The sequence below is a fragment of the Drosophila eugracilis genome, unplaced genomic scaffold, assembly GCF_018153835.1.
Source record: "Drosophila eugracilis isolate 14026-0451.02 unplaced genomic scaffold, ASM1815383v1 contig_367, whole genome shotgun sequence".
NCBI classification, from domain to species: Eukaryota; Metazoa; Arthropoda; class Insecta; order Diptera; family Drosophilidae; genus Drosophila; species Drosophila eugracilis.
In genome coordinates this window covers 1,694,120-1,718,836 of record NW_024573224.1, presented here as the reverse complement: position 1 = coordinate 1,718,836, position 24,717 = coordinate 1,694,120, and the positions used below count along the sequence as shown (strand labels likewise).

The window sequence follows — 24,717 nt, the reverse complement described above, 5'->3', positions numbered from 1 at the left end:
AAATTTGGAATTTGGGGAATTTGTGTTAGAATTTATAAAATGCTATAAAGCCATACAAGAACACCAATGAGCTTTTAAACTTATAAAAAATGTAACTACTCTATTAAAAACATTTTAAACCTCTTTTTGATACCCGTTCTTAGATTACATTGCTTAAAGTTTATGTTTAATAATCTTTATCTTTAGTTTATTAGCTTTGGGGGATTTTCCCTTACACAAACAGTAAAAGTGTATGTGCTTTTCACCCACATACATCCTTCAACATCTAATTCCTGGCACTTTCAAATTTGCCAACTCATCAGCGAAATCTCTCTCCTTATCTGCTTTCCACTTCCTTTTCCTTTTGGCCCTCTCCATGGGGGATTACTTCGCTTGCGGGCTGCCATTCAATTAAGTCATCATCGCCATGCATCTTCGTAGCATTTAACACGCAACTTACTCCCTGCCACCCAGAAAACCACCCACTTAACCCCACAGCCACTTGTCGAACATGATAAATTTGTGGGAAAATGCCAGTTGGTTCCATACAAAAAAAAAAAAGGATGAACATTTTGCAGCCCGCCCGCTTAGAATGTTATTGCATTTTTAGTACCACGCCCCTTCTCCCGCGAGTTGCGTTAATTTTGCGCCAGCTGTCAAATGTCAAAATGTCAAGTGAAACAAAATTTTCGCATCATGAGAAATGCATGTCAGAGTCACACAAAGTCTCCATGGAGCGCGAGCGGGATGAGTGGGCGTGGTAGTGGGTTGTAAGCCAAACTAAGCGACAGTCTGCTTTTACCCATTTTCCACCCAGGCTGCATACTTTATAGTTGCCACCAGGCCCCACTTCCCACTCCACCCCGAAACCGCCAATGGAGTGGTTGCCTGGCTGGAATCGTTATCGAGTTACCCAGCCGGAGCTCGCTTCATCATCATCAAACGGAGCGTGGAGGGCTCGTGGATGGGGCTAAAGCCAAGGGGTTTTTAGGGGTAAAGGTTGGAGGGCAGGCGGTTGAGCAGCATCAACATCATGATAATGCCCATTATTAGCAGTGGCAAAGCATTTGCATGCATTTTAGATTTCCTATATTCCACCAAGCCAGCTGCTGTTATACACTGCTTATTACACTACTTAACAAGATATTGTATTTTAAAAAGAAAAGATTGAATTCATGTCTTTTTTATAAGGTTGGTATTAAAAATGCTTTGGAAAATCTACCCAAGTTGGAAAATATTTCCTTTTCACGTTGCCAAGACATTTGCTTGTGTCGAAAGAAAGTAAGTTTGTTATTGCTTGTCCTTGGTAGATTATGATAACGTATTTGAGTTTCTACTTATAGATCAACTTAGGAACTTTGACACTCATTGACTGAATAATTTCATTAAATTCATTGTTGTGGAAAAAAGATATATATATCATCATGAGCTTTAGCTTTTCCTAGCTTGATTAAATATTCTCTAAAATGTAATTTTTTCCCATAAGAACTTTCAGAAACTGGTTTAAAAATACATTCCTCACTTCTGCTGACAAGTGCCATAGTAGGAAATAGGGAAAACTTGCGTGTCAGTGGTGCGTTGTGCATCTGTTGCGGGACAACCTCCGCCACAGACAGTCAGAGGTTCACGAAAAACAGCTACCACTCTGCCAGGCCCTGCTCCCTTTACCGACCCCCTTTGGATCCCCGAATCGGAACCGATTTATGCGCACATTATAAGCAATTACACGGCCAAGCCAGCTGGGAACTGGCAACTGGCAACTGGCATCAGTTCCAATGCCACTTCAGCGCACATTTACAGGCACAGGCACGGGCACAGGCAGGGCCACATCCACTCTCATATCCATTTCGATAACTATTTCGGGCGCTAATTGAATCAGCGACTCATGACGGGAGTAGTCCACCTCCCTGGAGGCTAAGCGATGATTTGATTTGCCGCTCAAGTGTTCCATAAAAGAAGCCACTGCCTCGCTTTGGATGGATATAGAAATAAATATGCATGGGCATTAGGGTGATGCTCTACTATCTAATTTTAGGAACGCTTCGGTCATTATGAGCGGATTTTTATATTTAATTTTAGATTTTTTGGCTCGCATTATCTATTTAAAGACTGAAGATAAAGTTCCTTTTAAAATTACTCATAAAACTTTTTTGGTTAAGAACCAAACAGTATGATATCGTTACCTTAAATATCAAATTCAGTGCACCTAAGGGCCACCCTAATGTAAATATTAGTACATCCGCCTACGTAAACCTTGATCAAGTCGGGCTGAGTGCGGTTTGTGTGCCATCCGACACTTTGAGTGGCGACAAACCCAAGGCGAAATCAATGCAAATGGCAATGGAATTGACATGGCCATCTCTGTATCCATACCTACCTCTGCCTTTGCCTTGATCCCTGTCGCAGGCATTCCAATTGGGATGTGGTGTAATTAAATTTCACCTGCCTTGGGCCATGCGAAGGTAGTCAACGGCTTAATGGAGTCGGATCTGCATGAAATTGCTCATCAAACGATTTGCCGGAGGAAGATCCACTTAATGCTCTTAGGTACGAATCTCGACTGTTGGCTAGTGCTTAAATGGATTTCCTTACAGCCAGGTCCGGCTAATTGCAGTAACTTAACTCCATCCCACAGTTAAGTATCTTTTCAATATGTCGTTCAAAGAGTTATTAATTTCCGATTATTCAATCATGCAATTCAAAATGGAATAAATCAAATGCAAAATTCTCGATTCCTGATAAATGGCAAAAGGAAAATGTCAAAGGCAGAAGGGAAAATAACCAGAAAAGTTGAAGGAGTAAAAATAAAAAGCATAAATTAATAAAGCTCAAGCGCTTTACAAGGAAAACCTCAAGCAATATCCAAAGGGCTTAAATATAAATAATTATATTAAAGGAAAAGTGGAAAATACACTTTCGCAAAGGAAAATGTATTACAGCTTAAATTAAAAAAAGGTGCAGAGATAAGATTAATATAAGTGAAATGAAATTCATTTTATTTTCCGTTGTAATAACTAAAGTGGATTTTGAATACCTTTCTTGATTTTACATCATAAGTTTGGATTATTTCTTAAAACCTTTATTTATTACTATATCAGTAATATTAACAGATTAAATTAGCATTTTCTAGCGTCTTTCCTATTTCAGAGCATTCAAATCGTGCCCAATGTTAAGTCAACTCTGAAGCTTAATTAATTTCGTATGCCTTGTCGCAATGCCTTTTCCATCTGAAGCTCTTCTCCTTTCAACTTTTTTTTTTGTTTTCCTTCCTTTCTGACATTTTCTCCTTGTGATATTGACGTCGCAGAAGAAACTCGCCTGAGGAGTGGGCGGAAACGTGGAGCTGGTAGTCGGGAATAATCAACGCACTCATTGAAAAATGCAGTGCGACATTTCCGCTGCCGCTGGCAAGGCGAAATCGAGTCGGAGCATAAGGGGGAGTTGGGCGATTCATCTGGATTGTGCTCCATGGATGTCGCCCTGAAGGTGTCGCCCACGTTTACCCTTCACCGCCGCCCGTCTACCATCGTTTCTACCAGTGTCTCTGCTTTTGCCCCTTCACCTTACAACCTCCCTACCTTTTCTCCCTCTCTTCCCCTCATCATCTTTCATGGTCTGTGCTTTGTGCCTTGGGCGGCGTGTCGGGTGCGTGATTTATGTCACACGAAATGCAAATACATGAGTAAACATGCAAGCCCAGGCACGGATATATATACACATCTACATGTATGAAGTATGCACTGAGAAAAAATCATGACCATTTCTTTAAGTCACTTATTGGGTTTATTTAAGGTGTTTTCAAGTCGTGTAGAGGGTTAAGCTTAAGGTGATCTTTTTGTGATCTAATCATCTATATGTATACTGAAAGACCTAAGGGAGCCGTAACCAGATTTCATTGAATTATTGCCAATGAAAACTAGTTTTTCCAAGTGTCTGAATAGAGAATCATCCATATGCATGCTCACATACATATATTTATGTAGTGGGAATGGTTATGGAAATGCAGATCGGAGTGGGAATTGGAATGAGAATGAGAGTTGGTCTATGTGGCCGTCTAACACAAAGTGGAGACCAAAACATTTCACGTTCCTCAAATAAACTGCACACGAGCGGATTGAAAGGGGAGAGACAGTGGTGGTGGGCAGAAGATTGTCGGGCATTTTGACAGTTGGCAGAACATTCTTTCTAATAAATTTATGCGGCATGCGATATGGAGTAGATTGGGGGTTTCGGGTGTAAAAGAAGAGAGATAGTTTCCCCCCGGAAAAGTGGTTGGCAGACAAGTGAATTTTAACTAAAATACATGCGTTGCTAAAGATGCGACATAAACGCAAATTGTTTGTAAATCTACAACAGCCAGTTGTTAGAATAACATTTTCTATAAATGTGTTTAGTTTATGAAATTGACAAACTTGACAATTTTTATATGAAACTATAAAAGAGCGTCAATTTAATTATAAATATTTGCACTTTAACAAAAAACATGAATCAGTATTAAAAATGATGCTCATTGCCAACAAAAAAGAGGAGTTTGAATGGTTATCAAATAATATGTTGAATTAGTTGGAAATTTAAAATAACTTTTTTTCAATCAGAAACCATTTTTTACCATATCTTTATCTTAAACTATAAAGCAATCTGAGATAATAATAATATTTTTAATAATATCAAAAATAATCATTCATTGCTTTATTTCTATAAACAATATTTTTCGTAGTTTTTCATAAAATCAGTTATTGAATATATTCCAAAGTGCAAAAACAATAATTAATTCGATTTAAACAGTTAATTATAACACATTACCCACCCGGCAGCGCACAGTACAAAGAATGCAATTATAATCAACGGGTATTCTGATTGATTTCGATTCACACTGCAACTATGTACTATAAACGAAAATGTTATGCAATTTAAAATTAGTTAAATGCATATTTGCATATTTAAACTGAGTTTAAGCCAGTAAACGTGCACAAGTACAGCAAATATAACATATGTCCAAGTGTTATAATCTGCTAATGAGCGCCACGAAATGTAAATCAAACATTTGGCTTTAATGCATTTTTAATGTGCTCAGCTGATGCGAAATGTTCGGTTCGTTGGTTATCTGAATGAATGAATGAATGAATGACTGACTGACTCGCTGACTGATTGATGGCGACATTTTAATGAGGCCCATTGGCAATTCGCTCTAAATTCACATTATGCAACCGAATTTGCACCTGTTTTATACCCAGCATCTCGCCTCCTCGCTTGCACGTTTGAAGGCTGTCTCTTTCCGCTTTCATATGCATCGCTGGCCCAGAATTTGGTTCAATAATTTTTCAAAGCTTGCAGCAACAAGAATTTGTACGAAGAGTCGGCGCCTTTTTGGAAAACTGATAACAATCTAGTTGCTAGCTGTCTTCTCTTTCCTTTTTGCTGTTCTCTATCTCGTTTACACGCGCGCTGTTGGACGGCGAATGAAAGGGGTGCGCCGAAATGAAAGGGGCGAGTGAAATGCAGAGGTGGAAATAAGACAAGACAAACAAAGTTAGACAGTGGAAAAATGCTGAGGTGGCCCCACAACACGAACGTATAAACACCAAGTAAACGTTGTCACACATGCACTTGCACTGAGATATTAATGTGATAAAATTTAATAAAATTTCGTATGAACTTTGAAATTTATAAAATTTTAAAGGTATGACTTTACTTAGGTTAAACTTCTCATTCTATAATATACCATTTTGGATTCTCAACTGGTTCAAGCTTAGAACTTCTATTTCTCACACATTTTAACCTACTTATATCCTTATTATTTTCAGTGTATCCCCGCTGTTTGTGTTGCTGTTTGCTGCCTCGCTTTTGTGTGGTTGTGTTGCGAAGAGCGAGCTGCAGCATAAAGCAAATCGTGTCAATGACATTTGGTGACACACACACCAACACAAGGCGACGCATATATAGACTTGGGATCCCAGTGCGTGGGACAGAAGGAGAGGCATGATAAAAAGCTAGAAGAATGGAAAAGAAAGGCCGATACAAGAAATTGCTTTACAACAGCGGGGGGGTTTCTGGTTTTCTTGTCTAACCATTTAAGTGGGCGTATGTTGCGCCTGTCACAGATAAAAAAAAAGGGAACAGGGCGCTTGCTAGAGGGTGGATGGGAGGGGTACATATATCGTAGGGACTGAAGAACATAATTTACGGTTAGCTGTGCTTTGCGGTTACTATTAATAGAATCGCTTTTGGGGTCATTACGTTTCTCTTGTTGTTGTGTTGCTATATCTATAGGTATTGCTGTTGTTGTTGTTGTTGCTGCGCGTTGATGCTTAGCCGGGAAATTAATGCAGGTGAGGAGAAATAACCTCACCTCAATAAGGTACACGGAAAATATAATTTCATTTTAAGTTAAGTCAGAGGTAATGAGTTTAGAATATTTAAAGACTACAATGTTTTTTGACGATATTGGTATGGTATATAGGCTTGTATATATTTTATTTAAATCATTTTGAAAAATCTTTTTTCTTTTATACCTTTATTACTAATGGAATTGCCTAAAATAGGCATCATAAGTTCTCTCTGTGTAAGATGATCCACAGATTCCACACATCGATTTATACGTAAATGTTTTTCATATAAGAAACAGCTAATTTATTTGATTGCATACAACTTAGCGTGGGTTAAGATGGGAAAAATTGATTGCTGATTGTGTGCTGACAATTATGAGATGACTGGAAATTATAGGCATCAGAAAAAGGAAAGATGAGGATTTCGAAAATTTATTACCTTCTTAATTTCCCCATAAAACTTAGATAAAGATATTAACAAAAGCTGACCTATTTACCATTTATTTCCATAGGAACTAGGTCAGCCATAAAGATCATGGAAAACTTTTAGAATTTTCGGAAACTATTTTAAAAATTAAAAAACTCATTTGTACCCTAACCATCTGCCAATATTTGTCACCCATGATTGGATTTTTTTGCTCTCGTTTTCTCTGTAAATTCAGCGAATATGTTTAATTAACTAAGCAAATAAGTAGCCCATGACGACGTGTTGTTAAATGCTTCAATCAAATCAAGTCCCCAGCCATTAATGGCATTGTCATTCGCTTTTCGTCCTGTCAATTTTCGCTTCCATTTCAATTATTTTTTATGCCAGCTCGAATCGATCCGGCCAGTTCAGACCGAAATGCAAACTGAATTGGTCTTTTCATACCCATCCGCCCCGTTGGACTCACGGACGCCCCACCTATTGGCCTGAATATATAATACGGAACAATTCAATTTCGAATTTTTTCTTGTTTATTCCTAGCTCCCCTTTTTTTGCCTGTTGCCGGCATATAATTTTATTTTGTGCTCTCTTTAGCTATCACCCTCGTTTTTTTTTCACTTTTTTTGGTGGCCATTTAGCTGACCGCAGTGGTTTGCTACGAAACCCTCATTCTCTTCTCGAGCCACCCACCTGAATGGCATTTAAAGTTAAAAGCCATGAAAATCAACACATAACAAACCCAAATCGAGGTAGGAAAAAAGTTTTGCGGTTTTGCGGAAATTGTAATTTAAAACTACGCCTCTGCGGTATTGTTCTTCTTCATTCAGTAGCGCTCTTCTACAGCCCCTCCACTTTTGGGTTTTTTGTTATAAACATTGCTCCACATATATATTTAATTTCATTACTACGGATTTTGTCCATTGTTAGCGGCGTCATTGAGAGAGTTCATAGAATAGCATTTCAAACATATAAATGAAATGCAAATAAAGCGAGAGCCAGAAGGGCAAACGGAAGCGGAAAGTAGCGCTAATCAACAGGCGGCATATAATAAACAAAGCAAAAAGGTCTATAAAGAACAGTCCTCTGGACTATGAATTACTTCTTTCTTTTAAAAAGAATTCTGTTATTTAATATAACCAAGGTTAATGTGTACTTAATATTAAAAAGTATATAGCCAATTTATTTAAATATTTGCAAAAAAAAACCCAGTAAATTCCCATCATGAATATTAAAACTGCGTTCGGGTCAAATTAAATTCTGAAAAATTTCTGAATACTTGAAAGTATTTTCTTTATGCCGTTGCAGTTTCCAATTAACAAGAAAAAAATTTTACACTTTATGTCCGGTTGTGGTAAAGTTATGATATTTCCTTGCAGAACTTAATCATTCATCAGGCGTTTTTCAATTCTCTTTGTAAAGCAACTACCGACCGATGACATCCGGTGATGTAATCAAGGTATTACAGGTACCACAATTTTCGCTAGCTCATATGCCGCATTTAAATTGCTTTCCACTTGACAGAGGGTATAAGCAAAAAAACAAACAATTAAATGCATTTAACACAGATGTAGCTCAGCCACAGACGACATTTAAACTACTTTTTGCACATCATGAGCTAACTATATATACATATTTTCATACTAGTTTTAAAGCTTTAAAAGCTGGTTGAAAAAGTGTTGGAAATTGCTGAGAAGACTGACTTTTCCGCTTGCAATTTGACAATTTTTAGCACCAATTACCAATGTCATTCGTCACTCTTGTTAGATGGAAAACTGGTTTGGGGGTATGAAATTTGCTTTTGCTGTTGTCGCCATTCCTCTTCTTCTCTCGCTATCTCGTTTGCTCCCTTGTCTGAGTTGAGCTTATTTAAACATTCTGCTTATATATTATTTCTGTTGCGGGAAAACTCGGCCAGCTGACAGTCGACAAGGCAATGTGTCAACCCAAAAAGCCAAGAATGAAGCAGGCAAAACGAGGGAAAACAGCATAAAGAAGCAGCAAGACCAAAAAAAGAAAAACCAGATGAAAAACTGGGAGCTCGAGACGAGTCTGGACTAGGTTTTTCCTTATACCTGAAGTGGCGACCAAAAGTTGACGACTTCTTTTCAGTTAGCAGTGACTCCTGAAATTAGTTTGGGCTTAAATATGCAAACTTCCAAATGAAATGGAATGGAAATTGTACAAGAAGCAGGGGATGATAGAAAAGTTCGGGTCAAGAGGAAATTGTCTGGAAGAAATGTTCAACCAAAAGGAAATACATAAATTTATAAATGTGGATGGAGCAATGCTTTTCAATAGTTGAGGAAACTTTAAGGAAAACTCGACATTGTGGTAATTACCACAAAGAGAATATTAGTGCTCGATTTCTTATTGTCTTTTTGGTTTTTAGTGACTTAAATGCTTTTGAAAACTTAATCTTTGACCAATTTTTGCTTTATTATAATATATTAAATAAATAAATAAATGTTTAATATTAATAAGAAATTAAATAAAGAGTTTATTAGGGACTTATGCTCCATACTTGGAACATTTTTATTGGTTTTTAAGCAATAAACTTATCAAAACGAGACAGATGGTGAAAAGAAACCAAAGCTCCTTTATATCAAATAAATCTTTTAGATGTTTTTATAATACATCATTGATATATTATTAAATTTAACTCTCAAATTCACAGTTTTTGACTATGCAGACATTAATTGTTTTCCATCAATCTATCACCGCCCCATCATTTTTCTTGACTTTCGTTCTGCAGTTGACAACCAATTCCCTCACAAATCAACTACAATTCATCACCAACTGAATGACATAAAACCACACTGCTATATCCACTAGCTTCCGACGCGGCCGCATGCCCTTTTCCCTTCTGCGGAAAATGTTCCCTTGGAGCGAACTTTGGCCTGCATAATTAATGAATTTACACATGCATAATTATAATTACCAGCAGCCAGCAGCGACTAACTGCCAACTAACATTAGAAGAGGGATGAGCCAGAGGGGTCGGGGTGCTTAATGAAGTCGCAGTGCTCTGAGGAAACAACAATAACAAAAAACAACAAGAACAACTTCATCGAAAATTCAAACCAATTGGCAATTTGTGAGCCAGCGTTTGTACTCTGAAAACCCCCCAGCCCCTCTTTTTTGCAATGAGTCCTCCCTACGATTTGAACCATGTTAATTAGGTTTAGGAAGACCGGGTTTTAAAGGGCGTGTAACTGTATAAAGCTGCAGCGTATTTGTTAAAATAGGGCCCAGAAAAACAACAACGAAACAGCAGAAGCGGAAGGGATGCACTGAGGAAAATGTATCTACTTTTCAAACTGATTATGTTATATTATTTTTTTTATTATAAATATTATTTAAGTATGTATAAAATACGTTATTAAAATATCAAAGTTAATTTTATAACACTTTTAATTATATATTTCTTTTCGTGTAAAAACATCCGACTTAATCACGCCCTCTTCGCCCCGTTTTTGACCTAGCTTGATTACTGAATAATTGAGTGCTGCGTATAATGAAATTCGTATTCAAAATTCGTCGTCATTCAGTTGCTGCCGCTGAATCAGAATCTGACTAAATGTTTGTTGAGCCAAGGGGCTGTGGGTGGGGTTGATGGGTGTACAGAATTGGGTGGTAGGGGAAGTGACAGGAGGCGAGGCTTTCAGTGAGGTGAGTAAGTGCGTTTGTGTGTGCGTTCCTGTGTCTGTGTTTGGTTTGCGTAGCCGACTTGCATACGTAATGTTCTTTCTCCCGTTTACCAACTCCCCATCGCCTATGCCACCACCCCCCGCTTTGGTTCTGCCATCCCTCGCCATCATCATCGCAACATCATTCAACGCTTTTATAGCCATTCAACTTGACGCATCCGTTTTGGCCAAACTTTTTGGCCTGGGCCCCAGCTGAATGGGCCACGAGGCCATGAGCCAAGTTCCACGAGCTCCTACTGCTGCTGCCGCTAACGAGTGGGTGGTTTAAGAGATTGTTCAAAGCACTGGATATTCCAAGAAACTTAAAATTGCCAAAGCCAAGTTTTTAGATATATTTCTTATTTATTATGGTTATTATATTAAGTAAAGAAATTGGTATCTAAATTCCTCATTAACATTTTTCGTTTCATTTTGTTAGCATTTATATTTAACGAAGTTTAAATTACATTTTCCCTTAAACTAGTTTGACATAATCCGCTACTTTGTTTTACTTATGCAAATCCAAAATCTTCTCTATATTTTTATTAATTCTACAGACATCCTTAAGGCCAACCTCGCTGAGGGCTAAAAGGAAACTGCAGCTTGGAGCTTTGGGCAAGGGAATAGGAATAGGAGTGGGAACTAGAGCTGGAGCTTTTCCAGGAGCGAATCTACTGTTATACTGTAGATGTTACTGACTAACAAGTCGCATTCGCTTCATTATGTGGCCTCTCCTTCGTATTACCGCGTTTATGTCACTTTTCACTTTCTCACTCGTTGACTGTCTCTTTTTTCACCATCTGACCCTCTCTTTCACATTGCCAACGGCGGCGTGTCATTTCGCTTGGTTCATATAAATTGTTTTGGGATTTAGCCGCACGATTTTCCTGCCTTACCAGCCGGAGCCACTCCTCCTCCGGCCAACAGTTCCCTTTGCCAATCCCCAGACTCGGCTCACAGCTCCGGCTCATTATTGTCGTCGGTTCGTTTCTGTTCTTTGTTTAATGACATCATTTTGTATGAAAAATTGTAGTTGCATACAGAGTGGAATACGAAAGAAGGGGAGCTAGGGAGGAGGATAGGGTCGGGTGAGCCCTGACAAAATTATAAAGTTGAGCAATGATTAATGTCCGTACTCCTTCCCTTCGCTTCCTATCACGCATATATCGCCTGCGTAATAATCCTTGTCATGAAATATTTCGGCAGGGACATGAACATGGCTTTATAAAATTAAAAACGAAAAAGAATAAAGAGGGAGCCACGACAGACAAAGTTCTTTAATTTTTATATTCTTTGCTTTGTGTCAAATGCGGGAGTCACGTTTCTCAAAGGAAAATGTATGAAAAGCGAAAGAAAATGACAGCATTGCGTTGGGGGAATCACAAATTGAATGTGTTGACGACATTGAAAGAAACGAGAAGCTAAACATGTTAACACAACGTTGGCTACATTTCCGAGTGAGTAATTTTTGGGAAAACCAATGAAGCGATAAGAAATCAAAGAAGTCATTAAAATTACTTTATTTAGGCTTTATTAATTAAAAGCAATGACTTTTTGTAAAAAGGTATGGGTATTTTAAATAAACTCAAATTCCTTAGTTTATGTGAAGAAATAACTAAGATGACTAGACTAGACTTCCATCCTAAACAGCAGACACAAAGTAGCACTTACTAAAACTATCCCTTAACCTTCCTTCCATTTTCCAGCTTCCCATTTCCATTGCAATAAATCCCTAATCTTGATTGCCGTGGTAAGCACGTTTTAAACCTCTTTCATGGTTATATTCTTACACTCTCTAATAAATATATGAATCCCAAGTCATTAACAAAATGGTGATGAGGATGATGACGAGGTAAGGTTCTAACCGCACCCAACTTATACGAGCATCCTTTCCCATATCAACCATTCCTCAAAGTTGAGTAACAATAAAACTGAATAATCCCTATCCGACCTGAAAATTCTTTAGTTTCCGCTCTGTAAAATCACGGTCATACATTAAACAGGACTCTTGGCCAATATTTGCTTAGAGGCGGGCCAACAGGGTGCCGCGTGCATTGTGTGCACATTAAATACCGCATAAATTAAATTAATTGCTAAAGTTTATTTTTTATTACTTTACATAGGCTAAAAGAGAGAGAGAGAGATGGAGAGAGAGTAAGGCGGAGAGTGTGTAATCACTTTTCATTGTGTACCAATCTCGGCACAGTCTCGGCGAAAACTTTTCAACACTTAGCTATGCAAAGGAAGGGAATTGCTTCGAGGGAGGCCAATGTGGCATCTTGCGGTAGCACATTTAAAATTTAAATAGCTTCAAAATGAGCATTCGCCTTTATAACAGCCTATTGTAACCCTCCAGCCAACCATTTCACCTCCCTACTAATGAGTGGCAACCCTAACGGCAACCGCAAGCATGTAACGGTAAAATACAAATGTCAAACTCTGCAGCAGCTGTCAGTCGTCCCAAGTTATAATGATGGGTTCATGCGGAGGACATATCCTTTTTAAAATCTTTTACAGAACTTTCTTTAATTTAACAGAGAAGGAAAAGTTAAATGGGGAAACTCTGGAATTAAATTCACTTCAAGCTAAAAGATTCTTTTTAAAAAAAGATTTCATGAAATTCACCGCATAACCGTTCTATACACATAGTGTTTTGCTTTCTCCGAAATTTTCATGCAAAAGTAAAATTTCCCCAGTCTGCATTCGAATTAATTGTTCCCCTGGTGAAATGAGGGCGAAAAACTGGGACAGAGGGAGTTCAGTTAACAAACATCTAACTGTCTTTTTGGCAACTTTACTCTCCCACTGGGTGCAATTAAAAATTATGTTTATATTTATATTCCACTCCCTTCTCGGCCAACCATTCTTCTAGAATGACACTCGAAAAAAGGCAAATAAACCAACTATGGAAGGGAAACGGAAATGAAAATGCAAAATGGACGTCAATGCTGACAGCTGACATGGCGGGAGGTTTGTTTTCCTTCGGGTTACAGTAAGCCAACGAAGGATTGTATACGATTTATAAATATCCGCTTGTAAGGGTACCCTTAATTGGTAAAGAAATGGAATAAAATTTTATAACTGGCTTACCTTTTGTGAAGTATTATGAAGCCAATTAAGTTTATACAACAATGATCCAGTCCATAGAAGCTGAAAGATGAAAATATAATTAATTTCATTTCATTCTATCAGATATATAGCTATAGTTTATAGGAAAACATTAAAATATTAATCCAATATTTAATAAGAGACATCCATAGAGTATATCCGCGTAGGCACTTAACCCTGGTTAAGCACTTAACCCCGTTGATTCCGATTCCCAATCAATGTCATTGTCAATCAGTAAATCAGTTAAAATCACATTACATAGCTTTTATACCAAATAATAACATAAAACTTCGGTTTCGGTTTAAAAAGAGGCCGTAAACTGTTAATTCTTAATGCTTTTGTTTTCATTTTTCATTTTGCTGCTTTCCAGCGAAAAATCGGTAACTACATGAAAAACCCATAAGCCCAGATCTCGATTCTCAGGTCCTGCTTTTGGTCCTCATCCCGCTTGCCCGGCTCAATCTTCATTGTTGCTATTGTTATTCCTGCTGGCCATTCCGCCGTATTTGGCCAGTGGAAGCGAGAGAGCCAACAGAGAGCAAATGAGACAGCAGATGCGGGACAGCGGCGACGACACCAATATGCATTTATACGAGGCATCGGCTGCAGATGCGAAAACATCAGCAAACAGAAAATAAAAAAACAGAAACAGAAACACTGCAGAAATAAAACAGAAAGCGAAATAAAAACAGAAAGAGATCTTGAAAAAAGACCGAAAACACAATGCGAATGTGTTTGGGTTGCGGGACTTACCAGGGTTTCGAGGGTTTCGGGGGGTTGCTTGCAATGGTTGAGGGAGGTGTGGGATGTCTACGGAGTTCTATAAGCTGCGCTCTATAACTCATATGGGCTTGTTATGTGCCATGTTATCGTCTTGTTGTTGTACGCATTTGTCTTGATACCCAACCCGTTTTTTATTGCCTTTTTCGGTTTTTAAATATGGAGGTTCGGTCAGGGTATTATTAAGGGTATACAAGTTTATATGATATATGAGTTTTAGTAAAAAACATGATTATTCTGGGATACAAGAAAGCTCGTAAAAGTTTTTAAGAAATATAGATTTTCTTTCATTTTATGGAATTAATACCAAATCTCTGCAAAAACAGTAGAAAATCTCTTTAGAAAACTTAATTGGAATTATAATTAATTGATAGAAATGAAGGTACAAAAGTACCATCTTTATTATGTTTATAAAACTTAATACGAAATTTTCTTGTTCATCGATAATGACTATCATCTCTTTGCATCTTCTTTTGATAAACGATCCAATGCCATCTAACGATCTACTACTGATCATCTCCTTCGTATAACAGGGCAATGTCCAGTCCATCTATGGTTCAGGTCCGCCTCCTTTTCAGAAGAGTGGGCGGCAGAGAAGAGGCGGAGGAGGACCAGAACGGCAGCGGAGCAGACAGGGAAAAATGCTGTTAAACAAGTTTCGGGTTTTTCAGTTCTTTTATTTTTTAACTCCAAGCCTGCAGCCTGACGAGTGCGTGCCTTATGCCTGGCATGGGAATGAGAATTGGTTTTAACGTTTTCTCTTCTTTTTTTCTGCCACTTTTTTACCATTTTACGTTTTTTTTTTTTTTGCAATTTTGTCTGGGAGCGAACAAAGTGCAGGGGCACTTAATAAGCAAAGTGTTTGCCCTGGAACACCAACAGAAACTCGTTTATGTAACACTCCCGGCAGCTTGTTCTGCCTTATCGATATTACTAAATTAAAAACTCTGAAAGCCAGTCAAATATAAATATACATTGTAGCTAAGAAAGATACAAACTTGTCATCAGCATAAGGAGGTGGTACAAGTTTTCCGCCCGAATTCAATTTAAAAGGCGACAACAAATTGAAGCTGCCCCCAAAGCGTCGCGAAAGTCGAACTGAAATCTGGAGGGTAGAATGAACTTCTCGCTCCAGAGATTGCTGACTTGGCTGGGTAAAGTTTTATGGCACACCGTTGCCCCCTGCCCTAGTGCTCCATAAATTATGTTACGTATACGCAACGTTGGCAAACGCATAAAGTATTCGCCTTATGAATATAAAAAGAAGTAAACGCAGTAAATTAGGCGAAAAATTCAATAATTTTGCCAACCAAATGGGGACAGCAAACACGATTCTGGGGCCGTGTAAACGCTCTGAGTGTTTGAGGTTTGTGCCCTTGAGTGGCAAACTCAAGAGGGTAAACAGCCTGAAGGATGCCGATAGCATGGATATTATGTAATGAGAAAAACATTGAGAATGGACTGCAAAGGGCGTTCAGATTGTTTAGCTTCAAAGAGCGTGATTATAATTTAAATTTTGTAAGTTTCGTAAGTCAAAAGACGAAACGTCTTTCATTTTATTTTTTAAAAACTGTAAAGTTATGCCTTAAATCTTTCATTTAACCATAAATTATACCTTAAACTTCTTTACTATCAATTTCACCCGGTTAACCGCTTAATCTTTAACACACTATTCGGGCAGATGAAAAAAATTCAGAAGGGAAACTCTCCACAAAGTTACCACAAATTTTGGCCTCCTGCCAGCCGTAATTGGTCGGGCTATCACGAAAGCAGCAAGCAGGCAACACCCCAAACTAAATTACACAATTAATAAGGGAAGCTAACAAACCAGAACACAAGCAAGCCAAGACAAACAACAAAAACAACGGCAGCACATAATAACCGCAACATTTAAGGCACAAATCTGCACTTAAGGAGCGAGCCAAAAAAGGAAAAGGGTTGGGGCTGATAGATATATAGGGTCTGCGGACTCCGAAGAAGTGAATGCGTGGGAAAGTAACCATATCCCGATTCTCCTGGCCAAAAACTCGACTCCCGACCGAAAGGCGATTCAAAAATTAATCAGGCGAACATAATGCAGCGAGCCAGATGAGGCAAAGAAATGCGATAAAAACCGAAATGCGAATCTTCAATGTATTGCCTGGAACATATATACATATATATATAGATAATGAAATACGAGGCTCCCGCAAGACCAAAACCAACCGCATCCAAACAAATGCTCCACCATGCTGCCTCACTCCCTGAATAAAGTTTCTCTTCATGCTCCCCTATATCCCCTTGATGGCCCATATTTTCATCCTGGCCCGAGGGCAGACAGGCCAAAATAATGGAGCCAATGGCCATGGAACAGAACAACAGAAACTACAGTAAAAGCACCCAAAAATGGTTAACAAAGTAAAACATAAACAAAATTCTCGGCGAATTCGTAATGCCCTAAAGGTATGGCAAAGCAATAAGGAAAATGGAATGGGTAATACATCAGTGTTCACTATGGATAATCGTACACTATAGCTCTTATATCCTTTCGAAATTTTAGGATAATAAGAAAGTTTTTAAGCATCTTGCTTAACTTGACCTTTTTACTAAATTACTTAAAGGTAATTTATTCAACAAGTACAAGTAATCGTTTGTCCTTTTAAGAGAGAATTCCTAGAATCAACTCAACAAGCTCTGGGTCATGTTCAAAGGATTCATTCCTCTTGACCAAATAGTTCAAGTACTCCTTGGCGAAAGGGTAGACGCAAACAAATAAAGTAACCAAGAGACCACGAAGACAAGGACGACAAGGAAAAAGCTCATAACCGAGGTCCTGGTGCTTGGCATTTTTGGGCAGCAGCTGCCAGACAATGCCACGCCCCCGCCTAAGCACATACATATGTGGGCTGATAGATGGGTGGTGGTGAAACTTAAGCATGGAGTGTATGTAGTAGGACGGTAGGGTGTAGGATCCCCAAGTGCAACGACTGCCCTGGGGGAGCTAGAAGAGAGGACAAGATATGGCCATAGACAAGTGCTCGACTTTCTTATCGGAAAGCGGTAGAGTTTTTGTTGTCCCGTTCCCTCGTTTGTTTTTTACAGCGCATGAAACTGCAAACATTTTCCCCAAGTCATCTCAAAAGTGGAAAATGGGCGAAAAATAAATAAAAATAATAAAACGGAAATCCTTTGCTCTTCAGCCAATACTCATTAGATTTGTGCAAATACTTTGCTGCCATTCCCTCGCTTACCCCTCCGCCGATCTACTAATGATGGCTTTTCCATTTCCCGCGCACATTTTCACTCTCAAAAGTAATTCCCTTGCTTACGCAATTTTTCATTTCGCGCTCGCTGCGCAAATAAATCAGAAAATTTCCAATTTTTTTAACGAGCCACCAACATTTTCGCATTGACTTTTGGCTGCTTTTCCTTTACTTTCATTTTTGGGAAAATTTTTGGTGCACTGGGCGTAACCGGCAATGTTAAAGCAAATAAATCGTTCAAGTTTTCGGTTTCCATTCCAATTGAATGTAATCAATGCCGAGAAATACACATTTCAAATATGTTTCCCGTTGCCCAATGTATTTCTTGGGTGACTTTGACCGATAAGTTGCTTCTTCTAAGCCAAAAGTGAGGGATTTAAATGCCAAGTGGAATTTACTAAGCTGACAGGAGTCATAAAATATTTACTGGTAGGTTTCACTTTTAGGTCACATGTTTGTAGTGCATCATTTAAAATACATTAGAAGGATTTTACACCTTTAAAAATGGCTTAAAATGAGAACTTAACATAACAAAATGTCAAATTAAATTTGAAAGTAAAGTGTAATAAACACATGGTAAGGATTCTGATTTGCAAATTTAGAAAAGGAAATTGTTGGTTCCTCATGCAGAGATAAGTGCTTCATTAGGTATCTGTTTCTGATTGGGTTCGTTTGTTGGTTACAACGTGTAACATCTACTTGGAGTTTTGTTCTCAATTGTCCCGTAGCCCCGCAATTTCCCCTGCTTATTGCCGCTTCTTGGCTTCATTCCAGTTGCCATGCCTGCAGAATATCTATGCTCCACATTCTTCTCCCGGCTCAGTGAATAATCCTGTTAACATCGTATTCATCCCCACCACTACCGTCTTCCGCATTTTGAATTCAATAATTTCCATTTGTTTGCTACATAGTTGCCCTGCTTGGCATGCCACCTACCCTCCCATTCTCAATTAGCTACCCCCATCCCATTGAGTTGCACGAAATGTGCTCTCATTTGGCCACAAATTAAACTAAACCCACTTATGGCAGGAGCCTTGTTTGCACCCATACGCCTTCGGCACTGTGAATTCTATGGATGATGAAGGCAATGCGGGGTGGTCGTAGTTGAGAGGAAGTAGAATGAGGTATATACCAGGTAGAGTGGCAGCTAAAGGCGAATGCATTTAAGCACCGGACTTTGTATTTGCCATTCGCAATCAATTGCCACAATTTGTGTTGATATACGGGTAGCCTGCACTCTCCAACTTCGACTTTTCATCTAGCTTTTCCCACAACCCCTTTCCCAACCAAAGAAAGAAAATTCCCATAAAATTGCGAAAAAATCAACTTATTTTTTAACTTCCATCCAGATTGATTTTTCAACATATTTTCAACATATAAAATGCTTTTCCTACCTGTCGTGATTTCTCGCCATCAATACTTTATTTGATTTTTTTTCAGTTTGCTGCCTTTGTTGTATTTATTTAAAACTCAAATCGAAATGCAATTAAAGGCAGCTAGTATATAGAATGGAAATATTTACAGGGCATTCGCATCCTGGCCAACTTCTGGAGCGTGGCCAAAAGTTCAGTTGGCAAAAATAGTTTGAAGGCTGCTACAAATTGGAAGGAGGAAACTAAAAATATCTGAGGTAGTGCAACCATGTTCATGTTGAACTTAAATGAATAATGAAGATGTGTACATTGGACATGTTCTTATTTCTGAGAGCTAAAATCAATTTCAAAGCAAAACACGACAAGGTTGTTGGAAAGCCAAAAGTACCAGCCATTTGATCTCTTTTATTAAATTAAATTGAAGTATCTTACTCTTAAGTGTGGATAATTTAAATCATTAAATTTAACAATTCTTATGGAATTTTCTTTTAATCCAACTCGGCCATCTTTAACTTAATAAAATCTCATCCATAAACAGTTGCTTGTAAACATTTTCCCGTAATTAATTCACCACCCAATGGACCTCATTCCCTGCTGGTTTCCACTCAAATGTAGCCGCAGTAGATTGCTTTACAAATTGCAACAATTTATGCCTAATTATATTTAAATTTGACAGGCCATTGGCTTTGCCTTTGATGCCAAATAGGGGCGCCATTGACCTTACCCCTCCGTCCTTCAGACTCTCGTTGCCCAAAAAGTCAAGATGCCACTCCCACCGCCCAACGAAAACGCAGCCGAGCTTTTGGAAAAGACAGGAGGGAAACGGATGGTGGCAGCAGCAGCTGATAGCTGTAATCCGAGGAGCTTAGACCACCCTCAGACCACCTCAGAGAAACCCTACTTCTCATTTTTTTCAGACCCCGACGGAAGGAGAATGGCCCGGCAGTAATTCACACAATAAGCCGCAGACAGGCAGCTAAAAGAAAAAAACAACAAATATATATATAATGTCAGGAATCGGGGGTAAGAGCTGAGGAGATACCTATTAAACGCTAATAAAATAAGGGAACTGGTAATGAAGAGTGATAATAAGTATAAGTATGACAACGATTTTTTCGTGTCTTTTGAAAAAATCTGAAAAATAAATCATCTTAGATGTTATCTAAAGATTTTAAAGTTAAAAAAAAAAAAAAGCCTTTGCTACCCTGGAAAATTTCTGGTATAAATACATGTTGGAGAAAGCAGAACAGGCAGAAATGAGAAAAGAAAATTTCCAGAAGCTGGCAGCTTGTGGCACGTTCCACCTACACATACAAAACCTCACGCACACACCTGAGAGTGACTGAAGAGGGGAAGGGGATGGGGACTACCCAGACTTGTGGCATGCCTCAAAGGCAAATATGGCTCAGACAAAAACGCATATATAGAGAGACATTTCGGCGTGCCAAAGCCAAAGTTGGAAAAAAATGATAGAAGTTCTCTACCCACTGGAACTTTGCTAGCTCACCTCTTTAACACGTAAGCGACAATTACAGTGCTGCAGTGGCAGTTGCAAGATACAGATACATCAGCCACAGCCACGGCCAGGAAAATGGAGAGAAAAATCAACCCGTGAGTCATAAATTCGCTTCGACGCCTCCACGTTTTTTATATTTCACTTCTGTTCCTTTTTTTTTATGTTTTTTTTTGCAGACACACAAAAGGGTGGGGGGAGGTGGGGATATACATATATGCAGCCAGCCAGACGGGCAGAGATAAAGATAATGTATGCGGCGTGGCTTACACAATGTATCTGAGAGATACAAAACAATTAAAGGCAGCCGGCAATCGCTTTAATTGTGATTTTATGCAAATATTCACCAATCCCCAGATTCTTAAAGGTTTCCACTGGCGATTGAATTAAATTCTGCGTACCAGGCTTAATTCGCTTTATGGAAAATTTATTCGGCCTCCTTTTTCTGACTCATTTATATATACTTTTGATGCAAATATTTTCGCCATGAAATCAGCATCAGCAGGGGATCGTCTGTACCTAAATCTGTATCTGTATCTTGTGCTGGCTGGCTAAATTTACCCCTTTTCATTCCACACAACTTGCCGCACTTGCAATTTAGTTGAAACTGTCTTCAAAGCAACATAACAATGGCAACTGCGTAACTGCCCCCACGAATCTAAAGTTTTAGCTGCTGTAGTTGCAGTTTGCAGATTGCAGTTTGTGATCAAGTTGCCGCACGCTTATCCTTTGACTGACTTTGATTGACAGGAAACTAAGGAAATTGTACAATCGTTTTCCACTTTACAGTGATTGCAACAAGACACATTTAATTATATCGATTGTTGGGTGTCATCAGATTATAAATAAATAAACTGTTTACTGTCTTAAATAATAATATTATAAATGCAACTGCAACTGCATCTTGCCTTAAAGAGCTGTTGTTTAAAAATGTAAGCATTTCTTCATTTTATTCCCTCTTGTCCTGCTGCACATTTTCATTTAATTTCTTTTGGTTTCCAACTTGTTTGTCCAGTAAGATACAAATTTTTGGCAATTTAATTAAAGTTCTCAGATATTTCTGGTTTCGACTTCGAGGCAATCAGAGCACCCACCTGACCAGAGTTTTATCCGCAATTGGCCGGTTTCAGGCAGACGGTACTGCAATTACTACCCGTGACCAAGCCACAAGCTAAGCAAATATCTCAAAAACAAAGGGAACTATTTTGGTATCTCTGTTGCAACCACAGAAAGTAAAACTACCTTCCATTCCCTCAATTCCTTAGTTGTTATCTTGGCAAAGTTGAAAGTCGAAAGTTATACTCACATAAATGTAAATGTATTTGTTTGCCAATTTTTGTGAATATTTGCATTCGGTCGACATGTGTCCGTCCGGCATGGGAAATAATTAAAGAAAATATCCTTTGTTTTCCTTTCATTGGCTTTGCGACTTAAAGTGGGTGGGAAACAGTGGGCCAAAAAGCAGATCATGAAACATTTGCCAACGAAATGAATGAATTTCCATTCAATTTGTTTAAAGGGAAAAGAGAGGAGGATATGGACTTCCTTCCTGATCAGGGCAATAAAACATAACAAGTTGTCACAAGTGTGACACTGATTGAAATTATAAACTGTCAGCAGCAGGGACATCCCTCAGATACTCAGATACACACATTTGAGTGGGTGTCGTTCCATGTATATTATTTGAAATTTTTGCATACAAATTATGCCAAAAGTCTGTCTCCTGGCAGCTCTAGCAAATGTATTCCAAATATTTGCCCGGTGAAAGTGTTGAAGATATGAGGACGCCACCGGGGGGCAATATAGGACGAACGGTAGGAGAGAGGGTAGGTTGAATATTTTCGGTTTGGGGGCATGGACAAAGTTTTAGCCTGATGCTGGCGCTGCTGTTGCTGTGCGATAGAAAAAATATTGTTGCGCATTAAGTCTGGCTTGCAGGGATAGTTGGCAGTTTTAGTCCCAGTTCTAGTGGTAGATGCACTGTGGAGTCCATGCAGACTCCATATTCATCCCCTTTCCCTTCCCTCCCAAACTCTCCCTTTCTCTGACAGCATAAAACTTTTAATTTGTGCGTAGCTAGCGAAAGTATATGAAAAATGGCATGAAAACAAAAGTTCCATACAAAAGTGGATGCAGGTCCATGGAGATGAAGTTGGGGCTGAAGCTGGAGGTTGGGGCACAAGGAGAAGGGACAGGAGCCAGTAATTGAGACAAACTGTGAAATACGAGTACATGAAGACTCGGCAAAAGCAGGCCAAACAAATTAAAAAGGCGCGAGGAACGGGGCAATATTGGGGTAGATCAGGATACGGAGATTGAAAGATAATTAAGTTAGTGCGTAAAAGGGATGTAGCCATCAGGTAACATAGTCGAAGCATGTTATATCCTCACAACCATTTTAAATAATAACTGCCCCAAAAGGTGGTGATATTTATATACAATATAGTCGAAGAATCTATTGACCTGACAGTGGTGTTGAAAAATGAGCTTCCAAAGAAGTTTTAGTAATATTATCCTTATGCTATTATAAATTATAATTTCCAACTATACATTACATTATAAATTATAAACTATATAGCCCCTAGTTTAATACAAGCTCCGTCAATTTTAATTTCCTTATTGATTAGCCGAATAACTAATTCAATGAACAAAAGCCTAAACGAACAATAAAAAAATCATGTTACCAAAAAAAAAGGGGAGTACTATGGAGAATGAGGCTGGAAGAACTAGAGAGAACTACTACTAGAGAGTAAGTGAACTAAATTTCAATTAGTGAGCACAGACCATAAAAAGGCTAAATAAGAGTCTGCAAAGGAGGAAGATGCGCTGCCAAAAAAAAAAAGCAACAACTCTTCCACTATATTCCACCAAAGTTGGCTTCGGCTTAAAGTTGACAATTAAAAACTTTTTCGGTGCTTTTTGTGTTAACTTGTTGTTCCTTTTGTTGTTGCTTTGCCTTTGCTATCAGCTATTGTTGTTGTTGTTGTTGCTTCATCTTGTCTAAATTAGTGTTTTTAATACACTAAGGGAGGGTACTATGAATTTCCTGAACTATTTGAATTAAACTAGAGTAAGATTAAAGATTATAACTTATTGATAGTCCATTATTATTTTACGAATATTTTTTATGTTTTTTAAATTAAATTCCCAATATTATACAATTTTTATGATAGCCATAGAAAATTGTTAAAAATATGCAAGTGTATAAAAACTTCGTCTTGCTAAGCTGACATGTTTTTATCGTTTTTTGTTAGCATAGAGCGAGGGAGACAAAGTTTGGCTAAAGCAAAACTGTGCAAATTAGTTTAGTTTACTGGTATTTTGTTGTTTCTTTGAAATGATTTACATTTTCTGGGTTCTAGAATCCAATTGGAGTTGTCTCCGGTTCTGGTTGGCAAAATGAAGAATGCCTCAACAAGTTGTTGGGGCTTTTTTTTTAGGGGGAAAGGGAGGTTATGGTAAGGGACGGATTCTCCGATCAAATTAAAGTAACTTTTCACATACGACAAAAGCCAGTTTACGACGTTGACGTCAACGGCGACTGCGCCGTTGGCAGAGAAAGCCGCGACATGTGGGCGGTAAAAACAGACACACACACACACTTACACACATAGACTCATACACAAATGCACAACTCACCTCGGCCAAAACGCTGCGACTGCGCTGCTTTTGATTCTGCTGCGGCTCGAAACTGGTTTTTATATGCTATATGCCATATATATATATACAAACATATACATATATATAGTGTTTCTGGCTTAGCTTCTCTTCTCGTCGATATGTGCGTGTATATGTACCGCTTTGGTATTTCTCCTCTTTTTTCCAATATATATATTTGCTTTTTTATGGCGTTGCGAAACACTCGAGTAGGCTTTTGCTGATGTTGTTTTTGTATTTTTTTTTTCTTTGGCCTGTGGGTTCTGTTAGCCCATATGAGACAAGCATTCAATTAAGCCCCACAATTGGCCAGCAAACAAAAGAAATCACACAAATAAACACTGCTTCACTGTTTCACCCATACGAGCACAGTTATAACCTGTGCGCTTCACTTGTCGCGCGCGCGCTTTTCCTTAGATTTTCCTCGACCGCGTGGGTGGGTGGGAGGAGCGGTGTTGGCGGACGGTAGTCGGAACAACAGCGACGGTACGGTGGTTGGGGCAGAACGGACCGCCAAACAGCTAGCTTTGTAGGTTCGAAGTTCGTAGCTCGTAGTTGTGATTTGACCAGCAATTTCCCCAGACGACGAAAGCGCGCACACATCCGCACAGCACAAAGTTTATAAAC

The 24,717-nt window shown here is 38.7% G+C and overlaps 1 protein-coding gene across 1 annotated transcript in view; it reads right to left on the bottom strand.

The window, feature by feature from the left end:
* The window catches only part of LOC108116464 (trophoblast glycoprotein), a 43,945-nt gene extending 19,243 nt beyond the window's left edge, over positions 1-24,702 (bottom strand). Inside the window, exons 1-2 of the mRNA XM_017228394.2 lie at positions 24,073-24,702; positions 13,508-13,567 (exon numbers count right to left, since the gene is read on the bottom strand). The gene's annotated coding sequence lies outside the window, so the exon portion shown is untranslated. The remainder of the gene's footprint in view (positions 1-13,507; positions 13,568-24,072) is intronic.
* Positions 24,703-24,717: the final 15 nt, after the last annotated feature.